This window comes from Pan paniscus, chromosome 9, assembly GCF_029289425.2.
Source record: "Pan paniscus chromosome 9, NHGRI_mPanPan1-v2.0_pri, whole genome shotgun sequence".
Classification (NCBI taxonomy): Eukaryota; Metazoa; Chordata; class Mammalia; order Primates; family Hominidae; genus Pan; species Pan paniscus.
Window position 1 is genome coordinate 119,557,695 of NC_073258.2, and position 25,523 is coordinate 119,583,217.

Here is a 25,523-nt window from a genome sequence, read left to right on the forward strand (position 1 = left end):
ACGCGGTGAAACCCCATCTCTACTAAAAATACAAAAAATTAGCCGGGGGCGTAGTGGCGGGCACCTGTAGTCCCAGCTACTCAGGAGGCTGAGGCAGGAGAATGGCATGAACCTGGGAGGCGGAGTTTGCAGTGAGCCGAGATTGCGCCACTGCACTCCAGCCTAGGCGACAGAGCAAGACTCTGTCTCAAAAAAAAAAAAAAAAAAAAAAATTTTGGGCTGGGCGCAGTGGTTCACACCTGTAATCCCAGCACTTTGGGAGGCCAAGGCGGGTGTATCACCTGAGATTGGGAGTTCGAGACCAGCCTGACCCACATGGAGAAACCCTGTCTCTACTAAAAATACAAAAATTAGCTGGGCATGGTGGCAGGTGCCTGTAATCCCAGCCACTGGGAGGCTGAGGCAGGAGAATCTCTTGAACTGGAAAGACAGAGGTTGCGTTGAGCCGAGATCGTGCCATTGCACTCCACCCTGGGCAACAGAATGAGACTCCGTCTCAATCAATCAATCAATCAATGAAAATAGTTTAGATTTCACAGACCCGCTGAAAGGGTCTCTGGGACCTCTGATATTCCCAGACCACACTTTGGGAACCCCTGTTGTAGCATTATGCCAGAGGACTCTGCTTGGTCCTGTTCAGCATTCTCACTACCTGCTAGGACAAAATAATCAATGTTTACCACTTTAGCAGATGATACAAACTGGGAAGGGAATTATTACAAAAGATGACAGAATTAAAACTTTTAATTATTTCAGCTGACCAGAATCAAACAGAATTAAATTATATGTGGGATATCTTGCATTTACGTTTTGCTTTATTTTAAATTAGTTGCACGTGTACTAGAAGCATGGGATGGAAGGAACTGGCCAGATAGCAGTTTGTATGAAAAAGATCTGGTGGTTTAGGCCAACCACAAGCTAAATATGAACCAACAGCTTGTAACATAATGTCAAGAAGTGTAACCATTGAACTGGGACAGACGGGCTGAGGGTTACTTGGAGGAGGGGTGGGTAGAGGAGGGAGTAGTTACATTTTCTTTGCTCCAGCCATTCTCACATTTGCTCTGACTCTCTGAACACTGCTTGCCCCCAGCAGTTTGCTCTGTCAAGAGGCCTCTGTCCAGGGGTCTGCTTGCTTCTGTAAAACACTAGGGCTCAATCTCAGCATCACCTGCAGTCTTCTTCAACATCACCCTTTGGAACTTGGCATGGCCACCTGGGGCGCAACTCTTCCTGACCTGGCCCACAGGAAGAACAGGTCATGGCTTCTTCCTGCTTGTCGCCAAGACGGTGTCTTTGTGCCTTGTGAAATGATTCCATCCCTTCCCTCTTGGGTCAAGAGAGAAGTTCCTCCCAAGATCAGCAAGGATGGCCCCGTCTGGCACACACTTCAAGAAGGTGATGATTTATCCTATTCTGCTCTAGTCTAAGTCAGTCAAGAATGGCATTCTAATCTTGTTACCGGAAAGGGGTCCCGATCCAGACCCCAAGAGAGGGTTCTTGGACCATGCGCCAGAAAGAATTTGAGGCAAGTCCACAAAGTGAAAGTCCACAAAAAGAAAGCAAAGGAATAAAAGAATGGCTACTCCATAGGCAGAGCAGTGGCTTGAGCTGCTCGACCAAGGATACTTATTGTTACTTCTTGATTATATGCTAAGCGAGGGGTGGATTATTCATGAGTTTTCTGGGAAAAGAGTGAGCAATTCCCAGAACTGAGGGTTCCTCCCCTTTTTACTTTTTTAAATTTATTTTTATTTTATTTATTTATTTATTTATTTTGATACGGAGTCTCGCTCTGTCACCCAGGCTGGAGTGCAGTGGCGCGATCTCGGCTCACTGCAAGCTCCGCCTCCCAGGTTCACGCCATTCTCCTGCCTCAGCCTCCCAAGTAGCTGGGACTACAGGCGCCCGCCACCACAGGCTAATTTTTTGTATTTTTAGTAAAGACGAGGTTTCACCATGTTAGCCAGGATGGTCTCGATTTCCTGACCTCGTGATCAAACAGCCTCGGCCTCCCAAAGTGCTGGGATTACAGGCGTGAGCCACCGCGCCGGCCTCCTCCCCTTTCGAGACCATATAGGGTAACTTCCTGATGTTGCCATGGCATTTGTAAACTGTCATGGCGCTGGTGGGTGTGTCTTTTAGCATGCTAATGCTTTATAATTAGCGTATAATGAGCAGTGAGGACAACCAGAGGTCACTCTTGTCACTATCTTGGTTTTGGTGGGTTTTGGCTGGCTTCTTTACTGCAACGTGTGTTTTTTGTTTGTTTGTTTGTTTGTTTTTGAGACAGAGTCTCTCCCTGTCGCCCAGGCTGGAGTGTTCACTGCAACCTCCGCCTCCCGGGTTCAAGCCATTCTCCTGGGTTCAAGTGATTCTCCTGCCTCAGCCTCCCAAGTAGCAAAAGGCGCACGCCACCACACCCAGCTAATTTTTGGTATCTTTAGTAGAGATTTCACCATGTTGGCCAGGTCGAACTCCTGACCTCGTGATCCGCCCGCCTCGGCTTCCCAAAGTCCTGGGATTACAGGCGTGAGCCACCGCGCTCAGCCAACTGCAACGTGTTTTATCAGCAAGGCCTTTATGACCCGTATCTTGTGCTGACCTCCTGTCTATTCCTGTGACTAGAATGCCTAGCCTCCTAGGAATGCAGTTCAGTAGGTCTGAGTCTCATTTTACCCAGCCCCTATTCAAGATGGAGTCGCTCTGGTTCAAACCCCTCTGACAGTCTGGGAAAATTACTCACTCCATTAATGACCTGAAAAAATTCCAGAGGATGACGGAGGCAGAGAATAGGCTCTGGAGTCAGGTGTAGGTACAAATCCCTTCTCTGTCACTTGCCAAATGCATGCCCACTGCACAAGTTACTTAAACTCTATGAACCTCAGTTTGCTCATTTCATTTATATAATGAAAGTAATATTGGGTATTATGAAGGCTGAGTGAGATAATTCATATCAAGTGCTTATCATAGTATCTGGCACATAATAATCATTTATTAAATATTAATTGTATAAATTGTATTTTGTCCCAAATTTTTTTTTTTTTTTTTTTTTTTTTAGATAGAGTCTCGCTATGTTGCCAGGCTGGAGTGCAATGGCATGATCTCGGCTCACTGCAACCTCCGCCTCCTGGGTTCAAGCCATTCTCCTGCCTCAGCCTCCCGAGTAGCTGGGACTACAGGTGTGCGCCACCACACCCAGCTAATTTTTCTATTTTTGGTAGAGATGGGGTTTCACCATGTAGGCCAGGATGATCTTGATCTCTTGACCTCATGATCCACCCCTGACTCGGCCTCCCAAAGTGCTGGGATTACAGGTGTGTGCCACCTCACCCGGCCAATTTTTTTTTTTTTTTTAAGACTGAGTCTCACTCTGTTGCCCAGGCTGGAGTGCAATGGCGTGACCTTGGCTCACTGCAACCTCTGCCTCCAAGTTGCAAGCAATTCTCCTGCCTCAGCCTCCCAGGTAGCTGGGATTACAGGCACACACCACCATGCCTGGCTGATTTTTTTTTTTTGGTATTTTTAGTAGAGATGGGGTTTCGCCATGTTGGCCAGGCTGGTCTCAAACTCCTGACCTCAGGTGATCCAGCCACCTCAGCCTCCCAAAGTGCTGGGATTACAGGCGTGAGCCACCATTCCTGGCCTGTATCAAAAATTTTAAAGGGAAACCTGATCTGAAGAGGCACCTTTCTGCCTACAACACAGGCCCTTTCATCAGCTGACCAGAGGAGGGGTGCTCCATGGAGCCCCAGGGCCACAGGCATCTCCATTTCAGAAGAGGAGTTCTGCCCTACAGGTACATAACTAAAAGTCCCTTCCAGAGGGTTTTCCTAGAATGAAAATGGATTAACTTCGGCTTTGAAATGACAAATTTCATTTCCTCTCTATTCCTATAAAAGCTTCAAAGATTTCAGGGTCAATTTTCTGTTGGGGCTCAAGCTCCAGGGGTCTCTGTGTGTGCATCCCCTGGATTCCCCAAGAAGAACCCGGCCCAAGACCTCCATCCATTCAGCCAAGCCTGTCTCTACCAAAAGCCAAAGCTTGGGCGAGAATACAGATGGAGGCTCATAGACCATATACCTGATAGTTACAAGTTATAAAGAGACTATTAGACCAAATATGGTTTATCCTCCTGTGATATTCTGAAATATATATTTGGTCTTTATCACCATTTTCCAGCATACAACTCCTAAAATCCTGGGAATCTACAAAGTGCTGTGTTTTGTTTTTTGTTTTTCTTTTTCTTTTGTGAGACGGAGTCTCCCTCTGTTACCCAGGCTGGAGTGCAGTGGCACAATCTCACTCAATGTCCACCTCCCGGATTCAGATGACTCTCCTGCCTCAGCCTCCCGAGTAACTGAGATTACACGTGCCCGCCTGTCACCAACATGGTGAAATCCCGTCTCTACTAAAAATACAAAAATTAGCTGGGCGTGGTGGTGTGCCTGTAATCTCAACTACTCGGGAAGCTGAGGCCGGAGAATCCCTTGAACCTGGGAAGCGGAGGTTGCAGTGAGCCGAGATCACGCCACTGCACTCCAGTCTGGGTGACAAGAGCAAAACTCCATCTTGGAAAATAAAAAATAAAAAAAGAACCAGGAAGCCAGCTGGAATTTAGAATTCTTGGACTCCTCAGTTTCTCCTTGGAATGTGGAAGTGCAGAGAGGTCTGGCCTGTCACAGTCAAGTCCCGCTCTTCCATTCTGTAACCGCCCAAGGGGTTCACCTTGCCTGCTGCCAATTAATCAGAGCTCTTTTATGTATAAACATCACACACACACACAACACATATAAATACAGACAGACAGAAGATTCAGCACTTGTAAGATTCTTCATTTGCCAGTTTCTTAATTGGATTACTGAGAGTGATTTAATTTATACTTCAAAAAGATTACTCTTGGCCGGGCATGGTAGCTCATGACTGCAATCTCAGCACTTTGGGAGGCCGAGGCAGGAGCATCGCTTGAGACCAGGAGTTTGAGACTAGCCTGGCCAACATAGTGAGACCCTGTCTCAAAAAAAAAAAAAAAAAAAAGATGACTCTGGCTGCTGTGAGCAGAAAGGATTGTGGGGTGCACAGTGGAAGCAGGGAGACTAGCTGGGAGGTAGGGGCAGCAGTCCCAGAGTGAGAGAATGATGGTCTGGACTAAGATCAGGGCTGTGGCCAGGGAGAAAGTGCACGAATGGAGGCAGCATCTGCGGGACTTGCTGTTGGGTTCCATGTGGGCGAATATGAGGAAGAAAGAGATGTCAAGAATAACTGGCCTCTTCTCTCCAGTGATGACCACATCCTGTCTGTCATAGCTGCCTTTGCCATATGTGGTCCCTATAACATATTTAAAATGTTGATGTTCTCAAATTTGTTGATGTTTGCCTTTGTTATTTTTTTTTCAGTATTTTTAAAATCTCAAGTCATTTCTCATTTCAAAACCTCCTATTACTTGGCCGGCTCAGTGGGTCATGCCTGTAATCTCAGCACTTTGGGAGGCGGAGGCGGGCAGATCACTTGAGGTCAGGAGTTCGAGACCAGCCTGGCCAACATGGTGAAACCCCGTCTTTACTAAAAATAAAAAAATTAGCCACGTGTGGTGGTGCATGCCTGTAATCCAAGATACTCGGGAAGCTGAGGCAGGAGAATAGCTTGAACCTGGGAGGCGGAGGTTGCAGTGAGCCGATGGTGCTACTGTACTGTACGGGTGACATACAGAGCAAGACTCTGTCTCAAAAAAATAAAAAATAAAATAAACTCTCATATTATTTACCTATAATTTTTTCTTTTTTTAAATTAAAAATTAATTTTGGTATAAGAAGTATTCTTCAAACTACTGGTAGCTATTCACTAGTGAGTTATTAGATCAATTTACTGGGCAGACACCAGAATTTTCTTTTTAATAATATAGGAATAGAATAGAATAGAATAGAATAGATCAGAGTCCATCTGACATAATAAGGATAAATATTGCTTTATAAACTTTTAATTATTAATTTATATTCAGCCAAGATGTTCCACATATTTCTTACTGTGGGTCATAGTCCAAAAAAGTTTAAAAGCCTCTTTATAAAATGAAATAATAAAATCTGGTTATTTTAGTCCAAAACTGTAAGCAATTTTCCCAGTATTATTGAAAGACTAGTCTTCTCTTTCACCACTGATTTATGAGTCCTTCTTTAGCATGTATTACATTTTGGGGTTTTTTTGAGACAGAGTCTCACTTTATACCCCAGGCTGGAGTGCAGTGGCACAATCTTAGCTCACTGCAGCCTCAACCTCCCAGGCTTAAGCTGGGACTACAGGCACGTGCCACCATGCCTGGCTAATTTTTGTATTTTTTGTACAGATGGGGTTTCGCGACGTTGCCCAGGCTGGCCTGGGACTCCTGAGCTCACGTCATTCTCCCACCTGGGCCTCCTAAAGTGCTGGGATTACAGGTGTAAGCCACCATGCCCAGCCATGTGTATGAAATTCTAATACAACATACACTTTTTAAGCACTTCCTGTATGCCCTATATATGTTAGGCATGGGGAAAATGACACAATGGTGAGTACAAACATAGACTTTCTCTGCACTCCTGGAGCTTATGGAAATGCTGAGGTCTGTTTCTGGGTTATCTGTTCTGTTCCATTGGTCTTTCTACAGATTTTTGCCCAGTGGTGCAGTTGTTATCACTGTAATCGTCATTTGTTGAACAACTGTTATGGGCCAGGCATTCTGCTGAGTGTTTGACATATACTATTTCCTTTAATACTCATAAGGATGCTGTAAATGATATTCTTACTCCCATTTTACAGGAGGAAGAAACAGAGGCTATGAGATGTTAGGAAGGTTTCCCAAGATGGCAGCCTTAGTCTGCTTGGGCTGCCATACAAAATACTACAGACTGAGTGGCTTGTACAACAGAAATTTATCAATATCTTCTCACAGTTCTAGAGGCTGGAAGGTTCTGGCAGGGTTCAGCTTTGGGCAAGGGCTTTCTCCCTGGTTTGTAGATGGCCACCTTCTCGCTGTGTCTTCATGAAGTGCCCTTTCCTTTGTGCTGGGCAGGGGGTGGGGAAAGGAGACGGGGAGAAGAAGGGGAGGGCCTCAACATATGAATCTGAGGGGACACCATGCAGTCCATAGCAGTGACATGTTCAGGAAGTGGCAAAGTCAGATTCAAACCCAATTTTCTTCTTTTTTTTTTTTGAGATGGAGTCTTACTCTGTCACCCTGGTTGGAGTGCAGTGGTGCAATCTTGGCTTACTGCCAGCTCTGCCTCCCGGGTTCACGCCATTCTCCTGCCTCAGCCTCCCGAGTAGCTGTGACTACAGGTGCCCACCACCACACCGGGCTAATTTTTTTTTTGTAATTTTTTTAGTAGAGGCGGGGTTTCACCATGTTAGCCAGGATGGTCTCGATCTCCTGACTTCGTGATCAGCCCGCCATGGCCTCCCAAAGTGCTGGGATTACAGGCGTGAGCCACTGCACCTGGCCTAAACCCAGATTTTCTTTCTCCAGAACCTGAATTCCTCTTAACATCATTTCTTTTCTTTTTTTTTTTTTTTTTTGAGTTGGAGTCTTTTTTTTCTTTTTTTTGAAACGGAGTCTCACTCTGTCGCCCGGCTGGAGTTCAGCGGCACAATCTCAGTTCACTGCAACCTCCATCTCCTGGGTTCAAGCGATTCTCCTGCCTTGGCCTCCTGAGTAGCTGGAATTACAGGCGTGCGCCACCACGCCTGGCTAATTTTGGTATTTTTAGTACAGACGGGGTTTCACCATGTTGGTCAGGCTGGTCTCGAACTCCTGACCTCATGATCCGCCCGCCTCAGCCTCCCAAAGTGCTGGGATTACAGGTGTGAGCCACTGCGCCCAGCCATGAGATGGAGTCTCGCTCTGTTGTCCAGGCTGGAGTTCAGTGGTGCAATCGCAGCTCACTGGAACCCCCATCTCCTGGATTCAAGCAATTCTCCTGCCTCAGCCTCCCGAGTAGTTGGAATAACAGGTGTGCACCACCATGCCTGGCTGTTTTTTTTGTTTGTTTGTTTGTTTGTTTTGTATTTTTAGTAGAGACAGGGGTTTTATCATGTTGGCCAGGCTGGTCTCAGACTCCTGATTTCAGGTGATCTGCCCACCTCGGCCTCCCAAAGTGCTGGGATTATAGGTGTGAGCCACTACACACAGCTTAACATAATATCTGATAGGGGAAATCCTACCTTATTGTATTTATTTTCCAAAAGAAAAAAAAAACTCTATTCTTGTCTGTTTATTTTATAATTTTTTTTTTAGAGTCAGGGTCTTGCTCTGTCACCCAGGCTGGAGTGCAGTGGCGCTATCATAGCTCACTGCAGCCTCAAACTCCTGGGCTCAAGCAATCCTCCTCATTCAGCCTCCTGAGAAGCTAGGACTATAGGCGTGCACCCATCAAGCCCGGCAAATTTTTAACAATTTTTTGTAGAAATGGAGTCTTGCTATGTTGCCTAGGCTGGTCTTGAACTCCTGGCCTCAAGGGATCCTCCTGTCTTGGCTTTCCAAAGTGCTGAGATTACAGATGTGAGCCACCATGCCCAGCCAATTTATTCTCTCAAATTAACTTCAAAAATCAATTTGACCTACACACACCCCACAATATGTACCAATATGTACCATCATGATATATCAATTTTGAAAAATATAGAGAAAAAGAAAAATGACAGTAGAAAAAAAAATCACTTTGATCCATTTCATGTGAGTGAGAATTGTCATCTTCCCCCCACTGAGTATTCCCATCCAGAAACACGCTATGTGCTGTCTCTCGGGGAAGTGGTATGGATTTCCTCTTATAGGTTTCACACACATTTCTTGCCACAGATTTTCTGAGCTCATAGTTTTTTAGTTTAGTGTTTCTCAGACCGTAATGTGCATACAATCACCTGGGGATCACTTTAAATGCAGTCTCTGATTCAATAGGACCAGGGTGGAGCCTAGGATTCCAGTTTTAACAAGCTGTCAGTGACAGATGCAATGCTGATCTGTGGGCCACGCTGTGAACCACAAGGTTCTAGTTGTGCCATTGTGTGTGGAATAGTTTAGTCTCAGATCTCAGAACCGGCTAGTGGGATTATCTAGAAAAGCTAAGAACTTTTATTTAGCCAGTTTTACATACAGTTCCCTTTCTGAACCCAGGAGGTTTGTTTGTTGCTGTGGAGACTAGCTATGGTTAACAAGGGTTGGAAGAGAGTTTGGGGACAGGAAACCATCATGGTGGTACTAAAAGAGGACCAGTGGGGGGCCGGGCGCGGTGGCTCATGCCTGTAATCCCAGCACTTTGGGAGGCCAAGGCAGGTGTATCACGAGGTCAGGAGTTCGAGACCAGCCTGGCCAACACGGCGAAACCCCGTCTCTACTAAAAATACAAAAATTATACAGGCGTAGTGGCGGGCACCTGCAATCCCAGATACTCGGGAGACTGAGGCAGGAGAATCACTTGAACCCAGGAGGAGGAGGTTGCAGTGAGCCGAGATTGCACCACCACTGCACTCCAGCCTGGGCGACAGAGCAAGACTCCGTCTCAAGAAAAAAAAAAAAAAAGGACCTGTGATGTCCTTGCCTTTAATTAAATTAAATAATTTAATTTAATTTAATTTAATTAAAACCAGGCCCAGTTGCCTGGCAGCAGCCCTTACCCCTTGCAATGTTATCCTATTCCATGACCAAGACTCAGACCCCATGAATCCCAGAGCTTGACAGAGTAGGTGCTCAATAAATACTTGCTGGATGAAGGAATCTAGGGCAACCCCCATACCCCCAGCTCTTGTTGCAGATAAGGAAACTGAAGCCCCAAGAGTGGAAGTAACTTGGAGCTGTTACTAGCATGGCTGGAATAAGAACCCAGGTTCTCTGCCTTCTGTTCAGAGTTCCACTTTGTGCTGGGCCCTGAGAAAGACATCAGGGAAGCACAGTGCAAAACAAGGCCCCAAAGCACAGTGCATTAGAGCTGAGAGACCTTCAAGATCATCTAGCCCAGGGCTTCTTATTGAAGGGTGTTTTAGAGCCACCGTATACATGCCTGGGTCTCACCCCTGAAGAGTCTGATTCAATAGGTCTGTGGTGGGCACTGTAGGCTTTAATCAGTGTCCGGGTAGGTAGTTCAGATTCACAGCCAAGCTTGGGAACCAGTGTCCCAACCCAATCCCCTTGTTTTGCTGAAGGAGAAACTAAACTGGCAAGGAAAGCAAGTTGCTGGTGGCTACAGAGAACCATTCCACAGAACACCCTTAAGAGCTGTGCTTTCAGAAGTCAGGAATCATGTCCAGTCATGGACTTCTTGCCCAGGAGAGGGGGAAGAAGCAGGGGAGCAGGAACTGACACTGACTTAGCACCTCGATCTGGTATCCCATTTCTCCAATAACAGTGACAAGCCAGAAAATTTGTCTTGTGTGTAGGTAGGAAAGGTAGTTGATTAAGGGTGGTGATTTGAGAGATGCGGGAGGTTTTTATCCCCATCTTTTTTTTTTTTTTTTTAAGATGGAGTCTTGCTCTGTCACCCAGGCTGGAGTGCAGTGGCACGATCTCAGCTCACTGCAAGCTCCGCCTCCCAGGTTCACACCATTCTCCTGCCTCAGCCTCCCAAGTAGCTGGGACTACAGGCACCCGCCACCATGCCCGGCTAATTTTTTGTATTTTTAGTAGAGACGGGGTTTCACCGTGTTAGCCAGGATGGTCTCGATCTCCCGACCTTGTAATCCACCCACCTTGGCCTCCCAAAGTGCTGGGATTACAGGCATGAACCACTGTGCCCGGCCTTTTTTAAAAAAATTTCTAGAGGCAGGGTCTTGCTATGTTGCCCAGACTGGACTCTAGCTCCTGGGCTTAAGCCATCCTTCCCCACTCAGCCTCCCAGGCAGTTTAGACTACAGGTACACCCATCATTTAAATGTTGCACAGACGCCAAGTGCAGTGGCTCACACCTGTAATCCCAGCACTTTGGGAGGCCAAGGCAGGCAGATTGCCTGAGGTCAGGAGTTCGAGACCAACCTAGCCAACATGGTGAAACCCCGTCTCTACTAAAAACACACACAAAAAAATTAGCCAGGCATGGTGGTGGGCACCTGTAATCCCAGCTACTCAGGAGGCTGAAGCAGGAGAATTACTTGAACCTGGGAGGCAGAGGTTGCAGCGAGCTGAGGTCACGCCACTGCACTCCATCCTGGGTAACAGAGTGAGACTCTGTCTCAAAAAAACCAAAAACAAAAAATTAGCCGGGCATGGTGGCAGGTGCCTGTAATCCCAGCTACTCAGGAGGCTGAAGCAGGAGAATTACTTGAACCCAGGAGGTGGAGGTTGCAGTGAGTCGAGATTGCACCATTGCACTCCAGCCTGGGCAACAAGAGTGAAACTCTGTCTCAAAAATAAAGAAAATAAAAACTAAACGTTGCACAGATCATACAGCAGAGTAATTAAAAACGCAGAGATCTGGCCGGGTTTGGTGGCTCACGCCTGTAATCCCAGCACTTTAGGAGGCCAAGATGGTGCCATTGCACTCCAGCCTGGGCAACGAGAGTGAAACTCCGTCTCAAAAAAAACAAAAATGCCGAGATCTCTTAAAACAAAGAACCAGTGAGAGAGTTTATATCTCAGCTCTGCCACCGACCACCAATATTAACAAATTATTTAACCTAAAACTCAATTTCTCTACTTGCAAAGTATGCCATTTAACAGAGCCAACCCGTTATAGCCTAGAGGTGAAATATACAATGGTTTGAGCCAGACTGGCTGGTTCAGATCCCAGTTCTGCTACTTATTGGCTGCATGACTTTGGGCAAGTTATTTAACCTCTTTTTGCCTCAATTTCATCACTTTTTTTTTTTTTTTTTTTTTTTTTTTGAGATGGATACTCACTCTGTTGCTAGGCTGGATTGCAGTGGTGCAATCTCGGCTCACTGCAACCTCCGCCTCCTGGGTTCAAGCAATTTTCCTGCCTCAGCCTCCTGAGTAGCTGGGACTACAGGCTTGCGCCACCATGCCCAGCTAATTTTTATATTTTTAGTAGAGACGGGGTTTCGTCATGTTGGCCAGGCTGGTCTTGAACTCCTGACCTCAGGCGATCTGCCCACCTTGGCCTCCCAAAGTGCTGGGACTACAGGTGTGAGCCGCCGTGCCTGGCCCATCACTAATTAAATGATGACACTACAGTAATAACAATTTCCTCAGAAGATTATTGTGAGGATTAAATGAATTCATATAGTTCCCTAACCTCTGAACCTTGGGGTGCCCAGGGCCACAATCCTTAATCCCTTCTCTGCCTACACTCACTTCCTTGGCTTTAAATACCATTTAGGGTCAGGCACAGTGGCTCACACCTATAATCCCAGCACTTTGGAAGGCCGAGGCAGGTGGATCATGAGGTCAGGAGTTCAAGACCAGCCTGGCCAAGATGATGAAACCCCATCTCTACTAAAAATACAAAAATTAGCTGGGTGCGGTGGCGGATGCCTGTAATCTCAGCTACTCGGGAGGCTAAGGCAGAGAATTGCTTGAATACGGGAGGTGGAGGTTGCAGTGAGCAGAGATTGCACCACTGCACTCCAGCCTGGGTGACAGAGCGAGACTCCATCTCAAAAATAAAATAAAATTAAATTAAATGAAACTTGCTTTAAAAAATACCATTTATATATCAGCCATTTCCAAATGTATATCTTGAGTTCATTCCTCTGCTCTGAACTCTTTATTGGAATATATCAGCCTGCCTGATGGACACGTCCACATGGATACAAAGTAGATATCTTTAGACTAACACGCCCCAAACTGAACCTTTGTTTCTTTTTTTTTGATACAAGGTCTCTGTCACCCAGGCTGGAGTGCAGTGTCGCAATCATGGCTCTCTGCAGCCTCTACTTCCAGACTCAAGTGATCCTCCCACCTCAGCCTCCCAAGTAGCTCGGACTACAGGTGCATAACACCACACCAGACTAATTTTTTATATTTTGTAGAGACGGGGGTCTTCCTATGTTCCCCAGGCTGGTCTTGAACTCCTGGGCTTAAGCAATCCTCCTGCCTCAGCCTCCCAAAGTGCTGGCATTACAGGTGTCAGCCACCATGCCCAGTCCAAAACTGAACTCTTGATCTCTGTCCCTATCCCTGGTGGTCTAGTGATCAGGAAAAAAATTAATTAAAATAAAAAGATCTCCACCCCTAAACCTGCCCTTTCCAAGGTCTTCCTTATCTCATTAACTATCTCAGTTAATGGCAACTCCCTCCTTTAGTTGCTCAGGCCAAAGTCCTCGGAGTCATCCATCCATCCATCCAAAGGCCTTGGCTTTACCTTCAAAAGATACTTGGAATACCCTTTCTCAGCACTGCACCGTAACTGCACTGGTTCAAGTCACCATCGCCTCTTAGTTGGATTAATGAAACAGGTTCTTGGTTTCCCTGCTTCCAAGTATACTCTCCTATGGTCTCTACTCAACGTAGCATCCAGAGTGAGCCTATTTATACAGAAGTTGCATTATGTTACTCCTGCCCCGAACCCTTCAATACTTCCCAATTTAGAGTAAAAGCCAAAGTCTCTGCCAGAGCCTATAAGGTCTTCCATACTCTGGCCTCAACTTCTCTGCTGTCATCTTTACACAACCCTTTGCTTACTTGCCTCCTTGCAAGTTCCTGCCCCTGAGAATCTTCATACTTGCTCATTGTTCTGCCTGGAACACTTTTACACCAAGATATCCTCATGGCTCATGTTCTTAACACCTTCAGGTCTTCATTTAAAAGTCCCCCTGGGCCAGGTGCAGTGGTTCATGCTTGTAATCCCAGCACTTTGGAAGGCCAAGGTGGAAGGATCACTTGAACCCAAGGGTTCGAGACCAGCCTGGGCAACATGGTGAAACCCTGTCTCTACAAAAAATACAAAAATTAACTGGGCATGCTGGTGCATGGCTGTAGTCTCAGCTACTCAGGAGTATGAGGTGGGAGGATCACTTGAGCCCGGTAAGTTGAGGCTGCAGCAAGCTGAGATTGTGCTGCTGCACTCCAGCCTGGGCAATGGAGTGAGACCGTGATCAAAAAAAACCCAAAAAGTCCCCTTGGAAATGTTAGGTCTTTCCTGACAGTTCCAGCCCTCTCTATCCTCTGTTTCTGGGTCACCTTTTTAAAAAAACACATGTGCCCCATCTATATACTATTTAACCAACGTATTCTTGCTTTCTTTATTTTTTTGGAGACAGGGTATCACTCTGTTGCCCAGGCTGGAGTGTAGTGGCATGATTTTGGCTCACTGCAACCTCCACCTTTTGGGCTCAAGTCGTCCTCCCACCTCAGCCTCCTGAGTAGCTGGGACTACAGGTGCACGCCACCAAGCCTGGCTAATTTTTATAATTTTTTTTTAGTGGCAGGGTCTTGCCGTGTTGTCCAGGCTGGTCTCGAATCCTGAACCCAAGTGATCTGCCCACCTCAGCCACCCAAAGTGCTGTGATTATAGGCATGAGCCATGGCGCCCAGCCAATCTAACTAATGTATTATTTAATTTACTTATTTATTTTGTTTATTGTCTGTCTTTCCCCACTAGAAAGTAAGCTCCACAAAGACTTGAAGATAGGAAGCCTTTCTGTTTTTTTCACTGCTATGTCCTCAGATCCTAGACCACGACCTGGCACATAGTAGGTTCTTCATAATAATTGTTCATTAAATATAATAAATACATGTTAACTCTAATTATTATCTTGACATTTTGGAAACAGTAAGAGGCAGAAATTTTAAACATCGACATTTCATGCTGAAAACCTCCAAACAATATTTTTAAGAACATGCTAAATAAAAATGTAGCTCTGCCTACTTTGCCTATGAAGTAGCCATTCTTTTATTCCTTTACTTTTTTTTTTTCAAGACAGAGTCTTGCTCTGTCACCCAGGCTGGATTGCAGTGCTGCAATCTTGGCTCACTGCAACTTCCACCTCCTGAGTTCAAGAGATTCTCCTGCCTCAGCCTCCAGAGTAGCTGAGATTACAGGTGCCTGCCACCACGCCTGGCTAATTTTTGTATTTTTGGTAGAGACAGGGGTTCACCATGTTGGCCAGGCTAGTCTCGAACTCCTGACCTCAAATGACCCACCAGCCTCAGCCTCCCAAAGTGCTGGAATTACAGGTGTGAGCCACCGCACTCAGCCTATTCCTTTACTTTCTTAATAAACTTCTTTCACTTTACTCTATGGACTTGCTCTAAATTATTTCTTGAGCGAGGTCCAAGAACACTCTCTTGAGGTCTGGATTGGGACCCCTTTCCAGTAACGTCTTCCTGGCTAACCATGAGGGGATTATACTGGGGAGACCCCAACCCAAAGGAAATAGACTTCAGCACTAATTGGCTGACTTTGGAGTCAAGAAAACTTTTATTTTGAGCTATTGACAGCTTCTAACAATTGAGTAAACACCTGTGAACAAAATTTGGAGCGTATTTGTTTTTCTTCCTGATTTTGTCAGAATTTGGACACTATTTGTGAGTATTCTTAACTTATGGCAATATGGTTATTTGCATAAGTGCAATAAGAACATTTTCTTTTGCAACAGGACACAATTGGAGAAACTGGTTATTTTACCAAGGCTTTGAATGGAATGATGTTCTTTCCTTTAAGGAATCAAACTTGACTTATAGAGGCAATAAAGCCCCTTGGGAAAACTGGCCATGTGCCTTGTCTGCACAGTCCTTATACAGGGTTTCTGACCTGTGGTAAATAAAGAATGTCACTTTCTGACAGGCCCAGGAGCCCCAAGTTATCTCGGGACCTCAAGAGGAAAGGAATTTATGCAACTCCTATAAGTGTTTGACAGTACAAACCCATGGCTAGGCCTGGCTTTTAAAAAGGTATTATCTGAGATTCTTTTTATGGAAGAAAGTTCCATCAAAGTCAATTATAAAAATCCTATGTGAAAAATAATTATTCTTGCTGCACTTTATACAAATGATCAGACTGAATATAATAAAGCAAATTGGTCTTACCGTGATTTTTCTTTAGTAAAAACGGGAGACTGGAGAGAGAGAAAAAAATATGTTTCAGTAACTGTGGTACACCTGTTACTAGATTCTAGTCTTATCAGTTGTTTTTGAGCTTGTTTTCTGCAATTTAGACTCACCTGCTTATTGCTGTGAACCAATCAGTGATCTCTGACTGCAGCTCAGATGAAACAAGAGGGATGAGTAATGTAAAAATCCAGATCAATATTCTAATCCTAGGCACATATTGGAATCAGCTAGCAACCCACATCCACTTGGTTTCCAACAATTGCCCAGTTCATGGAAAGCCCAGGCTGCAGGGCAATGGCACGATCTCGGCTTACCGCAACCTCCGTCTCCCAGGTTTAAGTGATTCTCCTCCCTCAACCTCCCAAGTAGCTGGGATAACAGGCATGCGCCACCACACCCAGCTAATTTTGTATTTTTAGTAGAGACGGGGTTTCTCCATGTTGGTAGGGCTGGTCTCAAACTCCCGACCTCAGGTGATCCGCCCGCCTTGGCCTCCCAAAGTGCTGGGGTTACAGGTGTGAGCCACCATGCCCAGCTGGAAAGCCTTCTTATTTAGTTTACTTGGGATAATTTTGTAGGAGGATCACTTGAGCTCAGGAGTTCAAGGCTGCACTGAGTGATGATCATGCCACTGCACTCCAGCCTGGGTGACAGAGTGAGACCCTGTCTCAAAAAAAAAAAAATCCATATATCTACATATATATATAATAAAAAAGATGATGGACAAAGTTATATTAGTTCCCATCACAACATTATGACTGATTTTCCCCACTATTTTCCAATTATATGTAATGTTGATTCTAAAATAAAATAAAATGTTAACTTACTGAAATATGAATAATATATCCTTCATATAAAAAGAAAGCAGGCTGGGCGCAGTGGCTCACGCCTATAATCCTAGCACTTTGGGAGGCCAAGGTGGGTGGATCACTTGAGGTCAGGAGTTCAAGACTAGCCTGGCAAACATTGTGAAACCCCATCTCTACTAAAAATACATAAAATTAGCCGGGCGTGGTGGCGTAAGCCTGTAATCCCAACTACTTGGGAGGCTGAGGCAGGAGAATTGCTTGAACCTGGTAGGTGGAGGTTGCAGTGAGCTGAGATCGTACCACTGCACTCCAGCCTGGGTGACAGAGAGAGATTCCGTCTCAAAAAAAGAAAGAAAAAGAAAGCAAAACTGGCCAGGCGCGGTGGCTCATGCCTGTAATCCCAGCAGTTTGGGAGACCAAGGCAGGCAGATCATGAGGTCAAGAGATTGAGACCACCCTGGCCAACATGGTGAAACCCTGTCTTTACTAAAAAAAAAAAAAAAAAAAAAAAAAAAAATACAAAAATTAGCTGGGCGTGGTGACACGCACTTGTAGACCTACCTACTCTGGAGGCTGAGGAGGAGAATCCCTTAAACCTGGGAGGCAGAGGTCACAGTGAGCCGAGATCTCGCCACTGGACTCTAGCCTGGCGACAGAGCAAGACTTGTCTCAAAAAAAAAAAAAAAAAAAAGCAAAACTATACGTTTTCCTTTTTTTAAAATTTTTTTTCATGCTTCACTCTGTCACAATCAGGGCTCACTGCAGTCTTGAACACCTGGGCTCAAGCAATTGTCCCACCTCAGCCTCACAAGTAGCTGGCTGGGACTACAGGTGTGCGTCACTATGCCCAGCTAATTTGTTTGTTTGATTTCTTTTTTTAGTAGAGACCAGTCTTCCTATGTTGCCCAAGCTGGTCTCAAATTCCTGGGCTCAAGTAATCCTCCTGCCTTGTCTTGCTAAAGTGCTGGGATTATAGAAGTGAGCCACCACACCTGGCCAACTTTATCTTTTGTATAGTGCATAGAACAGTCCCCACCAAAGGGCTTCTACTGCAAAGTCATTTACAAAAACAATGGGTAAATATTATTTTTTAATTTAGGCCAGGCGAGGTGGTTCACACCTGTATTCCCAGCACTTTAGGAGGCCGAGGCGGGCCGATCACCTGAGATCGGGAGTTTGAGACCAGCCTGACCAACATGGAGAAACCCCATCTCTACTAAAAATACAAAATTAGTTGGGTGTAGTGGCACATGCCTGTAATCCCAGCTACTGGGGAGGCTGAGGCAGGAGAATTGCTTGAACTGGGGAGGCGGAGGCTGCAGTGAGCCGAGATCGTGCCATTGCACTCCAGCCTGGGCAACAAGAGCGAAACTCTATCTCAAAAAAAAAAAAAAATTAACAATTATTAAATTCAAAAATATTTTAACTTAAAAATATTATGCAATTAGATTTTTTTTAATGCTGGAAGAAGCTTTCATTGACAGTTACAAGCCAGGCACAGTGGCTCATGCCTGTAATCCCAGCACTTTGGGAGGCCGAGTCGGGTGGATCACTTGATGTCAGGAGTTTGAGACCAGCCTGACCAACATGGTGAAACCCTGTATCTACTAAAAATACAAAAAAATTAGCCAGGCATGGTGGCGGGCACCTGTAATCCCAGCTACCTGCGAGGCCGACGCAAAAGAATTGCTTGAACCGGGATCGCGCCACTGCACTCCAGCTTGGGCAACAGAGTGAGACTCTGTCTCAAAAAAAAAAAAAAAATTGGTTACAGATTACACCTTGTTTTCTTTAAAGCCTTTAAAGAAAGTGTAATCTGTAACTATTAATAAAAGCTTCCCAAACAATGAAACTGTTTACTTTCCCGTGCAGGCTTAGGTTGCCTCCAGCTAAACACAAATGTGGGGGCTGGAGAAAGGCCTGGAGAGCTCCCAGCGCCCTCTGAGACATGGCTGCAGGTCACACAGCCCAAAGCCTTGGCCTGTTTTGTACGTGGACGGGGCAAAGAGAACACCCTCGCCGCTTCTCTCTGCCTTTAGCAGGGCTGTAGGAAACCCCCACCAGAGACCTCCAGCTTGGAGAGGAAAGAGTGGAACAGCCCTCTGGAAGCAAGTTACCCACAGGTTTAGTTTGCCTGGAGAGAAACAGGCTGGAGAGAGACTGCGGCCTCCCTAGGGTCTTCTGACGGCAAATTCCTCCAGCTCAGTGGCTGCTGGGCAGCCGCACAGCCGGTTTCTCTCAAGGGCACACCCCACACACCGCGTCACTGTGCACTAGCCTCAGATGACAGACAAGCCTTTCACAAGACTTTTGTGGCACTGTTCATTTCTGAGACCTTCTCTATGATGAGCTCAAACTGCTTACCTCAGAGAAGAAACTGCGTGCACAGAAAGCTGCTGAGGCCAGCTTGGGGCCCCTTCTTTCCTGTCCCTGGGCACTTCCCCGGCTGCTCTCTTTCCCCACTGCCCAGCCCAAGGAGTCCCCTCTGCAGCTGACCCGGGTTCAGCCTCCAGAACAGCGAGTTCCACAGCCCTGAAGCCTGGCCATCGTCCCTTTTCTGGACACTGGACTGGTTCATAGGGCTCAGTGCCCTGCGGCTTTCTCCTCCCCACCACAGACCTGGGAGGGGCAAAAAGCACCAGTTTGTTTTCTGGGTCAGCCTGCAGCAAAGAGCGACTGCCCTCACCGACAAGCTGAGCCTCTCTCCCAGCAGCACCCCCACAGTAGCCGGCAGGGGACCCTGGAGGATCGTGGAGCTGGATCACCACCCAGAAGACATGAATTCCTCTTGTCCAGAGGCAGAACAGCAACAGCAGCCACTTATGCTCCTGTAGTTTCCAGAGCACCTTGCTTAATCGGAAATAGGATGTTACACTCCAGAGACTACTGATTTACGTATCACACATGTGCTCATCCATCCATTCACCAAACCTCTGTTGACTGCTCGCGCTGCCCTGCGTTCCTGGCACTGTGCAAGGTTATAATCTAGTAGGAAAGACCTGACAAGGGCACAGATGTCAGTACTGAAAGGAAGAGTAGGGTAGATGGCCACCCCACCCCCACCCCAACCTCAAAAAAGGGACTAAAAAATTACTGTCACTTGTGTAATTCATCAACAAACTTTATTGAGCACCTAATAGGTACTGAGTGTTTTCGTGTATTGATCACGCATTGATCCTCACAGTAACCTTTGAGATGGGTTGTGCCATTTACACAGGGCGAAGAAGAGAGACTGGCCACTGTCACGCAGCTACTGATATCCAAGCTGAGATCCAAAGCTCCTCTGCTTCTCCTGATGAGAATGAGCACCACAGGCAGGCCACAGAAAAACACCCAGGAGAGCCAAACTCAGACCCACCCCAGATTTCCCGCCCCACCCTCCACTGGCTCCAACCTCACTCCCTCTTCATTCATTCAGCCAGTCTGTCAAACACAGTTATTGTACTCCTGTGGGGTGCAAAGCTCTTGAGGAAAGGGGAGGAAGGAAGAATCATAAATGGCTTTGTCACCAAAGGCTCTCATAGCCTAATAGGAAAGTAGAGTACATTAATCACTAGAGTGCAAGGTAAAAAATACAGGTAAAGTGCCAGATCAGCTTGGGGTGGGGGGGTGGGGGCACATTTACTTTGATTTAGGAGAGTCTTTGTAGAGAAAGGGGCACTGAGATGGGCCTTGAGGATATTTAGGTTTTGGTCATGCAGAGATATGAGGGAAGGGCTGCCCAGATTCCAGAAATGGAAACATCTTTAGCAGAGGGGTGGAGGGCACAGAAGGATGGAAGGCTACTGGGGTTCATGTGGTTGGAGGACAGTGCACCGCAAAGGGAGAAGCAGGATATAAGTTTGGGAACACACAGTAGACATTCCATAAATTTTTTTTTTTTTTTTTTGAGACGGAGTCTCGCTCTGTCACCCAGGCTGGAGTGCAGTGGCGCAATCTCGGCTCACTGCAATCTCCGCCTCCTGGGTTCAAGCAATTCTCCTGCCTCAGCCTCCTGAGTAGCTGGGACTACAGGCATGCACCACCATGCCTGGCTAATTATTGTATTTTTAGTAGAGACGGGGGTTTCACCATGTTGGCCAGGCTGGTCTCGATCTCTTGACCTCGTGATCCGCCCACCTCGGCCTCCCAAAGTGCTGGCATTACAGGCATGAGCCACCGCGCCCGGCTGACATTCTATAAATATTTATATCTGGGAAACCAAAGCAGGGAATTGGGGCCAGGTTACAGAGGACATAAACTGTGGCACCAGGGTTGGCACTTGCTTCTCTGTTCACAAGAGCCGTTGGCGGGATTTCCCATTGTCCCCCTTGGGTAGGTAAGGCCAGGTGGCTGCTCCATCTCTGCCACCTCCAGCGCCGGTCCCACTGTGTCAGCAGCCCTGTCCCCTACTGCTGTGTCATCAATTACTCTCTTTCAGGTGCCTGGCCCCCACCCAGTGGCCCCCACCTTGCAGCCCCGAAGGCTTCCTTCCTGGGGCAGCAGGGCCGAGTCATTTGGAAACCTCTCTCGGAGGAGCTCCGTGATCAAGGTGCAGATGCGGCAGGTGGGCCGGCCTCAATCATGTCTCCAATCGCGACGGTGAATGCGGTGAGGAGTTTCGTTGGCCCATCACCTCTGCCTTGGGCCCGGCTCACTTTCACTGCTGAGTTAGTTCCACGGCCGCCTTTGATGATGCCGCTTCAGCATCTTTTTTCTTCGGCGTTTCCTGCTCCTTTGTTTTCAAGGTCACTCTGTCCTGCCTGCCCCACTCTGGGCCACCCAAGGCCAAGCCTCTAAGCTCCACGTTGCTGACCACAGTTCTTCACACTAGCCTCACTGCGAGGCTCTGTCCAGACTGAACATGGGGAAGATGAACCTTTCACCATTTGATGTCTTGAGCTTCTCCTCTAGAACAAGCAGGCTAGCTGCCCTGCTCAGGGCTGGCTCATCTCTTTCTCCCTGGAGGACAGAGCTCTGGGCCCTGAGTCAGAACTAGCTGGGGTTCCTCACTAACTGGGTAGACTTATATGATGCATGAGACCTATAGACTCTTACTTAGTTTTCTCAGAAATAACATAGGCCAAGAACGCCTGCTTGCCTGTCTCCACAGGCTGGGATGAGGCCCTTATGAGACCAAGAATGGGAGAGGGCTTCATAAACTGTAAATTAATCTGGGAGTATTACAGTCATGGTTATTAGTTTACAGAGATTGAGTTCACGTTGTTATTTGCTCTCTTAGCACCCTGTTCTTTTTCTTCATAGCACTTTCACATTTTCTAATGATATTATAAGTTATTATTATTACTAAGCACGTAGTTTATGGGTCTAATGCCTCCCTCCTCACCAGGGTATAAGCTACCGCAGAGTGGAAGCCATGCTTCATTTTGTTTCTCATCACTCTCCCAGCACCTGGTTCAGGGCCTGTAATGTTGTGGGGGTTTAAGGAATACTAACGATAAGCTGGTGAGTTATTTGAGGGCCCACCACCATCCTCGCAAGAGACTTTTGTTAGGCCAGTCTGTCTTGTTCACTGCTGAAGCCTGGCATTTGGTAAGCCATTCATACATGTTTTTTGGAAGTTGAGATGAATACACCTTAGCCGGGTGTGGTGTCTCATACCTGTAATCCCAGCACTTTGGGAGGCCGAGGAGGATGGATCACCTGAGGTCAGGAGTTCGAGACTAGCCTGGCCAACATGGTGAAACCCTATCTCTACTAAAAATACAAAAATTAGCCGGGCATGGTGGCAGCTGCCTGTAATCCCAGCTAGTCAGGAGGCTGAGTCAGGAGAATCCCTTGAACCCAGGAGGCAGAGGTTACAGTGAGCCAAGATCTTGCCACTGCACTCTAACCTGGGTGAGGAGAGCGAGACTCCATCAAAAAAAAAAAAGAGAAAGAAAGAAAGAAAGAGAAAGAAAGAAAAGAAAGAAAGAGAAAGAAAGAAAGAAAGAAGAAAAGAAAAGAAAGGAATGAAAACACCTTAAACACCACCAGCTTCATCGTGAAGTTCTGTTGCTGAAGTCCCTGCCATGTGTCTCAGTTGCCCCCTCTGCCATCCAAATGCCCAGACAGGCTCTCTGGGCCTCTCAGTATCCACCCTCATTGCCTTCTCCCACATCTTCCTCTGCTCCAGTCCAGACAAACTGCTCACCATCCCTTCCCCAAGGTGTGCATTTACCGCCTGCAGACCTCCTTCCCTCAAAGTCCTGCCTGAAGTTCCTTCCTTTTTGACCTCCCTTTAAAAAGCATGAGTGGGCCTGACGCAGAGGTGCATGCCTGACATCCCCGTGCTTTAGGAGGCTGAGGAAGGAGGTTTAAGGCCAGGAGTTCGAGACCAGCCTGGGCAACATAGCAAGACCTTATCTCTACAAAAAAAAATTAAAAATTAGCCTGGCATGGTACACACTTATAGTCCCAGCTGCTCAGGAGGCTGAGGTGGAAGGATCACTTGAGTTCAGGAGTTTGAGACTACAGTGAGCGATAATTATGCCACTGCACTCCAGCCTGTGTAACAGAGCAAGACCTTGTCTCTAAAAAAAAAAAAAAAGCATGAGTGTGTGTGTGTGTGTGTGTGTGTGTGTGTAAGAGAGAGAGAGATAGCACTTTGGACCTATGGAGGATTTCTATTTGGAAAGAAAAAGGCTTTTACATACAAGATTTTATTTAATAGCAAAATTGGCCATGCAGGTATTTTACAATTGTACATATTAGGAAACTAATGCTCAGAGAAGTTATATTTGTAATTTGCAAACTGGGGATTGTGACTTATGTGTGGACCCATGAAAGCAGTTTGATTCATTGACCTCTATTAAAAATAGAAAGAGGGTCGGGCATGGTGGCTCATGTCTATAATCTCAACACTTTGTGAGGCCAAGGTGGGAGGATGGCTTAAGCCCAGGAGTTCGAGACCAGCCTAAGCAACATAACAAGACCCCATCTCTATAGTAAATTTAAAAGTTAGTTTGGTGTGGTGATGCACACCTGTAGTCCCAGCTACTCAGGAGGCTGAGATGGGAGGATCACTTAAGCCTGGGAGGTGGAGGCTGCAGTGAGCCATGATTGTGCCACTGCACTGAAGCCTGGGTGACATAGAGAGACCCCATCTCTACAAAAAAGGGAAGAAAGAAAGAGTGAGAGAAAGAAAGAGGGAAGGAAAGGAAGGAGGAAAGGAGGGAAGGAGGAAGAGTAGAAAATATGAGTATGCTACCCATACTAAGCAGTGTTTACAAAACTTACTGTGTATTTGTGTGTATATGTTCATCACACATGTCCAACTAGCTTGTGATATAAAATATATTTCTTCCTATGGGTCATGATCAAAGTGACAGGATTACATGACATGCTGAAAGCTAACTAGTAGAGCTCATGCATTACTTATTAGAGTAGAGCTGAGACCGACCAGAGAGATAGAGGTGCAACCTGTCAGAGCCCGGGAGGCACCACAGAAATCTCAACGGTGCCAGGGTGGGGCCCAGGGAGGCCGGTGTTCTGGGAAAACCAACTGTTGTGTGCTGGTTGTATGAGGTGCTGTGTCGTTGTGGGTTGTGCGCTGGTTGTATGAGGTGCTGTGTTCTTCCTGTTGTGTGTTGTGTGCTGGTTGTATGAGGTGCTGTGTTGTTGTTGTAGGTTGTGTGCCGGTTGTATGAGGTGCTGTGTTGTTGCTGTGGGTTGTGTGCTGGTTGTATGAGGTGCTGTGTTCTTCCTGTTGTGGGTTGTGTGCTGGTTGTATGAGGTGCTGTGTCGTTGTTTTTGGTTGTGTGCTGGTTGTATGAGGTGCTGTGTTGTTGCTGTGGGTTGTGTGCTGGTTGTATGAAGTGCTGTGTCATTGTTGTTGATTGTGTGTTGGTTGTATGAGGTGCTGTGTTGCTCTGGAGAGACGTCAACTATGGCACCCTTTGTGTGGAGGGACTGAAGGCCCTGCTGGGTGGTTGGGAGCTCCAGGTTGGAAAACAAGCTGTGTGGGGACGAGTTTACCAATTGGTATATGGCTGTGTACCAGTCCTACGTGGCCTAGAGCGGTGGTTCTAGGAATGTAGTTCTCAGGCCAGCAGCATAGCGTCACCTGGACACTCTTAGAAATGCACATTATCAAGTCCCACCCCAGACCTCCCGAATCAGACACTCTTGTGGTGGGGCCTGGCAACCTGGAGGTAACAAGCCCTCCTGGTGCCTCTGAGGCATAAAGTGTGAGGAGCACTCCCCTAGGGATGCCTGTTTGGCATTCTGTGTTTGGTGTGTCTTTGCACAAGCAGGCAGGGTCTGGTCTCAAAGCGGTCTTGCTGGGAAGTAGAAGTGCTGGGCCTCCAGTGCAGCGTTTCTTCTGCCACCCACTCAGCCTTACAGCCTACCCAGCACATGCACCCACAGCACTTAGGTGCGAAGGAATGCTGCACATTTCCCCCATTCCCTGTGCCTTCCACACTGCTGACTCCACCCACACTACCTTAGTAACACGGTAGAGTTTTGTATATTCTTTGAAAATGTGCCCAGTTGCATGTGAATATGAGCGTGCCAACTTGCATATGTGTCTGTTTTGCCTTCTCTGTTAGACAAGGTGCTCCTCCATCAGAATCTCACCTCTGGCTGCTGCAGTACTCAGTATACAAACAACTGATCCAAGCACCAGAATCACTCTAACCCTGGCCACACAACCTGCCCCAGGCCGACGTTCCCAAGCTCATTTGTGGCCCCCATGACTTGTGGTAACCTTGATGTGCCTACCCAGCACCTGCAGCCCATTTCCTCCCTGCAGGACTCTACCT

General features: G+C 46.7%; 1 long non-coding RNA gene across 1 annotated transcript in view; it reads right to left on the reverse strand.

Annotated features, from left to right (window-relative positions):
* Window positions 1-19,373, reverse strand: part of LOC117975134 (uncharacterized) — a 30,880-nt gene extending 11,507 nt beyond the window's left edge. Inside the window, exons 1-2 of the long non-coding RNA XR_008620275.2 lie at window positions 19,144-19,373; window positions 15,947-15,975 (exon numbers count right to left, since the gene is read on the reverse strand). This is a non-coding gene — a long non-coding RNA (uncharacterized LOC117975134). The remainder of the gene's footprint in view (window positions 1-15,946; window positions 15,976-19,143) is intronic.
* Between the last annotated feature and the right edge of the window lie 6,150 nt (window positions 19,374-25,523).